The sequence below is a fragment of the Herpailurus yagouaroundi genome, unplaced genomic scaffold (assembly GCF_014898765.1).
Source record: "Herpailurus yagouaroundi ecotype Mexico unplaced genomic scaffold, PumYag 199, whole genome shotgun sequence".
Taxonomy (NCBI): Eukaryota; Metazoa; Chordata; class Mammalia; order Carnivora; family Felidae; genus Herpailurus; species Herpailurus yagouaroundi.
Genome location: NW_024412430.1, coordinates 16401147 through 16407996, shown reverse-complemented (window position 1 = coordinate 16407996; position 6850 = coordinate 16401147). Strand labels below are relative to the sequence as shown.

General features: G+C 45.9%; 1 protein-coding gene across 4 annotated transcripts in view; it reads right to left on the bottom strand.

Annotated features, from left to right (window-relative positions):
* Positions 1–6850, bottom strand: part of RCL1 (RNA terminal phosphate cyclase like 1) — a 58685-nt gene that overhangs the window by 51030 nt on the left and 805 nt on the right. Inside the window, exon 1 of one of the 4 annotated variants that reach the window (XM_040449481.1) lies at positions 4417–4437. The exons of the other annotated variants lie outside the window; for them this stretch is intronic. The gene's annotated coding sequence lies outside the window, so the exon portion shown is untranslated. Of the gene's footprint in view, positions 1–4416; positions 4438–6850 lie in introns of those variants that run through there. 4 annotated transcript variants of the gene reach the window in all.

Genomic DNA, 6850 nt, shown 5'->3' with positions numbered 1-6850 from the left:
CTCTCTCTGCCCCTCCCCCTTCATGCTCTTTTTCTTTTTTTCCCAAAAATAAATAAAAAACCTTTAAAAAAAAAAAATTTAAAAAAAAAAAAAAAGAAAGTGTGGTCAAGATGGGACTTTTCCAACATGTGACCTCTGATGGGGAAAGGGGTAGGACAATGACCTTGAAACTGCTGCCTCTCAGCCAATGACCTTTGGAGGTCATCCAGAAAGAGCCCAGCAGATTCTGCAGCTGGTCTGCAGGGCCAGAGGCAGGAGGGGGCCTCAGTGACACCAGCTGCACAGGCTTAGCCAAGTTATCAAGATGCTGATTTTAGAAAAAGTAACACATTTTAAAACCTTTTAGGGTTTTAATAATAAAATAATAATAAAAGAAAAATAAATAATTAAAAAAGAAAAATAATAAAAAATAAAGAGTGACAATGCCAAATACTGGCAAGGGTGTACAGAACCTAAACACCCCACATTGCTGATGGGAATATAAAATGGTAAACCCACAGTGGAAAACAGTGTGGCAGTTTAAGTATGCAAACTACCACCCAACCCAGCAACTACACTCCCAGGCATTTATCCCAGGCAAAGACTTATGTTCACATAAAACCCTGTACACAAATGTTTATAGCAGCCTTACTCAGAATGGCCCCCAAACTGGTAACAATCCACATGTCTTTCACCAGGTGGATGGTTAAGAAAAACTGTGGTACTTTCATACCATGGAAGACTGTTCAGCAATAAAAAGGAACAAACTTGATTTAAAAAAAACTTAAATCTCCAGAGAATCATGCTGAGTGAAAAGTCAATTGCATAAGGTTACTTACTATGCTTTCACTTATATAACATTCTCTGAATGACAAAATTATAGGAATGGAGAACAGATTATCGATTGCTAAGGGTTAAGAAGTTGGTGGGGGCTACGAAAAAAGGGCAACTTGAGGAATCCTTGTGGTAATGTTCAGTGTCTTTACTCTTACCAATGTCAATTTCCTGGAAATGATACTTTACTATAGTTTTTCCAGATGTTACATATGGGGGAAACTGGCTAAAGTATAGACAAGATCTCTTGGTATTATTTATTACAACTGCATATGAATCCACAACAATCTCAAAATCAAAAGTTTAGCTTTCAGGGTGCCTGGATGACTCACACAGTTAAGCATTCAACTCTTAATTTCAGCTCAGGTCATGATCTCATGGTTTGTGGGATCAAGCCCCATGGAGGGCTCTGAGCTGACAGCTGCGAGCCTGCTTGGGATTCTCTCTCTCCTTCTCTCTCTCTCGGCCCCTGCCCCAAGCACATGCACACACACACACTCAAAATAAACATTTTTAAAAAACAAAAAATAACTAAAAAATTAGTTTAAAAAAAAAAAAGATGGTACGCAGTTCCATCTGGAACAGCATTTTACAGCTTCCAAGCAACAGCAGATGTGAAAGAAGACCATTAGGATTCTTAGCATTTGTCTTTAAAAGATGAGTATCTCATTTGGGGCTCCCAATAATTGTCAGGTGGCAGCAAACTGTAACAGTCAACAGAGGCACAAAAGGGCAGGTTCCCCATCAACAAGACACTATTCAATCTACTATCGTTACTAAAATAAAATACAGGTGCTCCTTGTGGTATACTAAGTAATGGGTGGAGTGCCTGGGTGGCTCAGTCAGTTAAGCACCCGACTCTTGATTTCAGCTGAGGTCATGATCTCAGGTTGTGGGACTGAGACCCTCACTGGGCTCTGTGCTGACAGCATGGAGCTTGCCTGGGATTCTGTCTCCACCTCTCTCTCTGTTCCTCCCCTGCTCACATGCATGCTCTCTCAAAATAAATAAACACTCAAAAGAAAATAAATAAATGTATTTGGTCTTTGTTCCCAATTCCTGGCACAGAGCTCCTAAGACCCTTGGAAGTTCCAAAATAATAGGAGTGTCTTTTAAAATTTATTCATAAGGAGCCCCTTTGGAGGACACTTGAATTTATGCTGATGAGGTGACTTAGGATGAGGCCCATATACAGCCTCAGAATAGGACTGGTCACCAGAAAAAAAGCGATTAGAGGCTTGGAAACTTCGGCCCCACCAACTGACCCTGAGCGAAGGGGAGGCTGCCTGGAGATTAAATCCTGTAAAACTCTAGAACAAGGAGAGAACTTCCAGGCTGGTGAATGAACAGACATGCTGAAAGGGTGGCATACTCTGGTTCCAGAGGGACAGAAGCCCTTGCTTCGGGACCCTTCGGGGCCTGGCCCTATATACCTCATCTGTGTGTGTGCAGCCGTATCCTTCATAAAATCCTTTATAAGAAACTGGTAAATTAGTGTTTTCCTGAGCTTTGTGAGCAAATCATCAGTAGCAAATTATCAGTCCAAGAAGGGGGTGTGGGAACCCCCGATTTATACAGCCAGTTGGTCAGAAGTACAAGCGGCCTGAACGTGCGATTGGGACTTGTGATTGGCACCTCAAGTGGCAGCAGTCTGGTGGGACCGAGCCCTTACTCTGTGGGATCTGAAGTTACCTCCATGTAGACAGTGTCAGAATTGAGTTAAATCTGTAGTACACCCAGTTGTTGCTAGTTGAGAACAGGAGAACTGCTTTGTAGGGGAAAAAACCCACACATCTGGTGTTAGAAGTATTCAGAGGAGAAAAACAAGTTTCCCTTACAATTCTCCTTCCAGAAGATGCAATTTATGAACAGCCAGACTTATCCCCAAAACAGCCCATCAATTTACCAAAAGATGTTTTCCTTTCAAAGGACCTCTATGTAGCATGTTTCAGCAACACATTTGAAGGAATTCTTTTCATTAAAACTCCATTCACCCCTCCCTTTTCGGAATCTCATCTGCTTGTGCCCCACGCAGCACTCCCGTGGGTCCACGTAACTCCTCTCTCCAATATCACAGGGGAACCCAGGCTCAGTCAGGTGACTGGCTCAGGGACGGGGACCGGAGCTCAGGGACCGGGGCCGGAGCAGGCCTGCGTCCTAACTGCGAACGCAGTGCTCCTCCTGCCCAAGTCTATCCTTCTGTTATTCCCACTTAAAACGGCCATCATTCTCGCGGAATTCTTTCCATTTGGACCTCACCTTACCCACTGTGAACTCAACCTAACCCTGCATGACACAGCCCTCAGGAAATCCAGAGACAGAGGCAGTGGGGACGGCTGCTTTATAACATGACAAGGAACAGCCAAGTCCATCATGCAGTTCAAAGGGAGAACAAGCCCGGAGGGCGGGAGCTGGCTGCAGTCTCCTTCCAGCCCTGCGGTCAACCTCACCAGCTAGTGTACCTAATGCTAACTATGCCTTGGCTTTCTACCTGCAGGAAAACAGCAGCCAAAAAAAAAAAAAAAAAAAGATTTTCTCCTAATAGGAAAAGTAGAACGAAACACAACTGTTCAAGTTTCTCAAGAGTGAAGCAAAAATTACACATATGGTTGCACAATTAATAAAAGCAATTCCAGGATCATCTTTCCTTGTGGTTCAAATTCTTCTCATTATGTACAATCCCTCTGCGTTGGAAGGAGGCACTTTTATTTAAGAGATCAGCTTGTTTGCCTGAAGTCACAGAGTGTGACCCTGTGTCTCATCCCCTTCTGAATCCCCGAGCAGCTTTCTTGGTTGACCTGCTGCTAGTCCCAACCATCGGAGACACGGGGAAAAGAAAAAAAAAAGGAAAAGGCTTAATAATGAAGTCTTGTATGCCTGGGTGTGTTTCAACATCCACACTGTTGACATTTTGGGCACAAGTATTCTTCATGTGAGGAAGTCGTCTGGTGCATTGCAGGATGTTTATGGTATCCCTTGGCTCCACCCACTAGATGCCAGAAGCAGCCTCCCAGTTGTGACCACCAAAAATGTCTCCAAAAACTGCCAAATGTCCCCCTGGGAAGCAAAACTGCCCTCGTGGAAAACCACTACATTATACATAATACATACAAATACTTGGGAGCCATCACCCAAAAGGAACCCTTTAGACTGAAAAGAGAAGATAAAATCAAGGCGTAATTCTCTTTAAAAGAAGACAAAGTTGAAAGTTGTGAAAAGTTCCCATACAGAAGCAGGAACGGATTTCGGACACCAGACAGCAGAACTGTACTCGAGGCAGAAGTTACGTAGTAAAACCAGCTAACTAACGTTTATTCTGCCGACGTGCCAGGCACTGTTCGGGGCACTTTGAGTGTTATTTCATTTAATGTTTACAATAACCCTATGAGGTTGGTAACGCTGGCCTCGCTTTACCGATGAAAAAACCGAGGCTCGGAAATGTTAAAGAACTCGCCCGAAGTCCAAGAGCTAATATAGCAAAAGGAGAACCAGGACCCAAACCAAGGCCTGACTCCGACCAAGCTCTTAACCACCCAGCTACTACAACCGCAACACATTAAGCATTTTACCTCAACGTAATAAACAAAGAACTCTCTGACTCACAAGCTGTTCCCTTCACCGACAGTGATTCTGGCAGCCGCCATCCTATCTGTCCAGACCGGCGGCAGGCACAGAAAGTGTTCCTTCGATAAGCCCCAGGGAAGCCTCTGCCCTACCTCCTCTGAGTCCCTTCACAACGCTCAGCCCTTCCTAGTTCACGTTACTCAAGCCACTCTCTCAAGCACTTCCTACTTCGAAAGCTCCTGGAGGATGGAGCAAGCAGCTTCTCACGTTTACACTCCCACGAAGCCTTGCATATGCTGGGGCTCCGTACCCTTTTCTGAAGCACTGCCCCTGAGGCAGGCCCCACACCCCCCACCCTCCAGAAGGGATGATTAAGCGAGCACCTTCAAGAGATGCAAGTTTTCTACTTAAGCCGAAGATTGTATTGGATAGGCTGAGTTGTTGCCAATTCTCAGAACCTGAGTCAGAAAGAGTCAGAAAGGGACAGATGACTGGCAACACAGCCCCCTGGCTACACCTTCAATCAAACTACCAAGGGCTTTCTCGACTATGACCATGTATCTTGTATCAGGGGCCACTTGTATTGACATCCATAAACAGGCACGTATGTGTGTGGATATGCATATGTATACACACACAGGGGTGTGTAACTATGAATGCATATATATACATTTATCTCAGTTCCCTCTTGAAGAAATTAAGCAAACATCTACAAGATTTCTCAGGACTTGGAACCAGCACAAAGAACTCTAAATCAGGAGCCTCTTTTTTTTTCCCCCTTGGTATATTAATCAGGTAAGAAAAATAAGGCTCTACGTAGTGCTCCCCATAAAACACCAGCACATCTGCCAACAAGCACTACCTCCCCCAGGTAGTGGAGTCTGGCGTCGTTCCAGGAAAAGTGCAAAGTGGCCCGGCCCTGTTGGAAGAAATGAGAGTTCGTGTGCGTGGCAGCGAAGAGAAGTTCACAAACAGAGGACCGGGGCAGGGGGGAGGGAAGAATCCTTTGGAACATTAAATATTAGTTTGGAGGCCACCTGTCGAAAGACAAACACTAAATTGTATCTTACAGGTACTATATTTTCCACAGAAATCCCAGGTTTCCAGGACACAGTGCTTCTATTCCTATTAAAACAAAACACACAAACAAACAAAAACTACGCCCAGTGTTCACAGAAGGAGAAGCTGGTCGTACCATATCCAGCCAATGGCAAGTTCTCTAGAGTAACCTGGAGGTAAAAGGGAGAGCTGGCTGAGAATGCCACAGAGGAAAGCAATCAAGCAATTGCTTTGCCCAAACAGACACAAAATACGGGCAAGAAATGTGGAGAATACCCAGCATAAACCATGCTTGGGGTCCCTCCTTAAACTTCCTCAGGGTTTCTGAGCAGTAGACAGAAGACAATCATGTACCAACACAAACCTTTCTCATGGTCACCAGGTATGAAGGGTCTTCTGGTTCTTTCTTTGCTAACCCTCTGTCTCCATCAATGACATGGCATTTTCCCTTTATGCGCAACCAATCACCATTCAAGAGAAGCAGAAATGTAACCCTCCAGAATAGGCATCAGACAGATGATGAAATGGGCTGGCCACATAGTACAGAAGTTGGTGCAAAATTACACACTTCGACACGACCCACAAAGCTTCCAGGACCAACCACAAACCCTCTCCTTCAAGGTGCAGATAGGTTTTTCCTTCCTCCCCCCCCCCCCCCCCACTTCGGGGGGCTCTCTCAGTTTGGGATAACCAGACAGAAGCTTTAAAATGCATGTGTCCAGGGGACCAGTTGAAAATCGGCACCACTTAACTTGATCTGGGTTTAAAGAGGGCCTGTTTTATAATCAATCCACCGTTGTAGGGCAAAAGGGGGACTCGGAAACCTGTAGTTTAGCGCTTGTCACCAAATCTCTTACTAAAGGCAAAGCAATTAGGCCCATGACTGTTAAAAAATTTATCCCAAAGCTTCCGTCCTGCGCACATCACAGATACGGCTAAAAACAAAGAATTTTTAAAATGTCTTTAATCCACATCCACAGAGAGGTGTGAGGGCAGCCGAGAAATCATGGCGACAGGGACAGCCGATGTCCATGGGGGCAGCTGTTTCTGAGACGTGTTTTGGGACAGGACGCGGAACCAACCAGTGGTAGGTACTTTTCTCTCCAAATCTCTCTCCATCTTATAACTGCCCAATCACATTTCTGTCCAGCAAACTGTCTTTATCCTTTGAGAGGTTCTCGGCGAGAGCGAGACCAAGAGGGACCGAAGGCGGGCGAGGGGGCGATGCCCGGGATTTGTTGCAACACGTAGTGCTGGAAAACGTGTAGCTGTTTACTACCAGCGCCCCGGAGCCGCCAGCGCAGCGCGCCGCGGAGCACGCCCCTCGGGCCCGACCCCGCCTCCCCCACCCCAGCCCCGGCGCGCCCGGGTGCGGGGGCGACGCGCCACTAGCCCTCCCCGCCGCGCCCGCGGG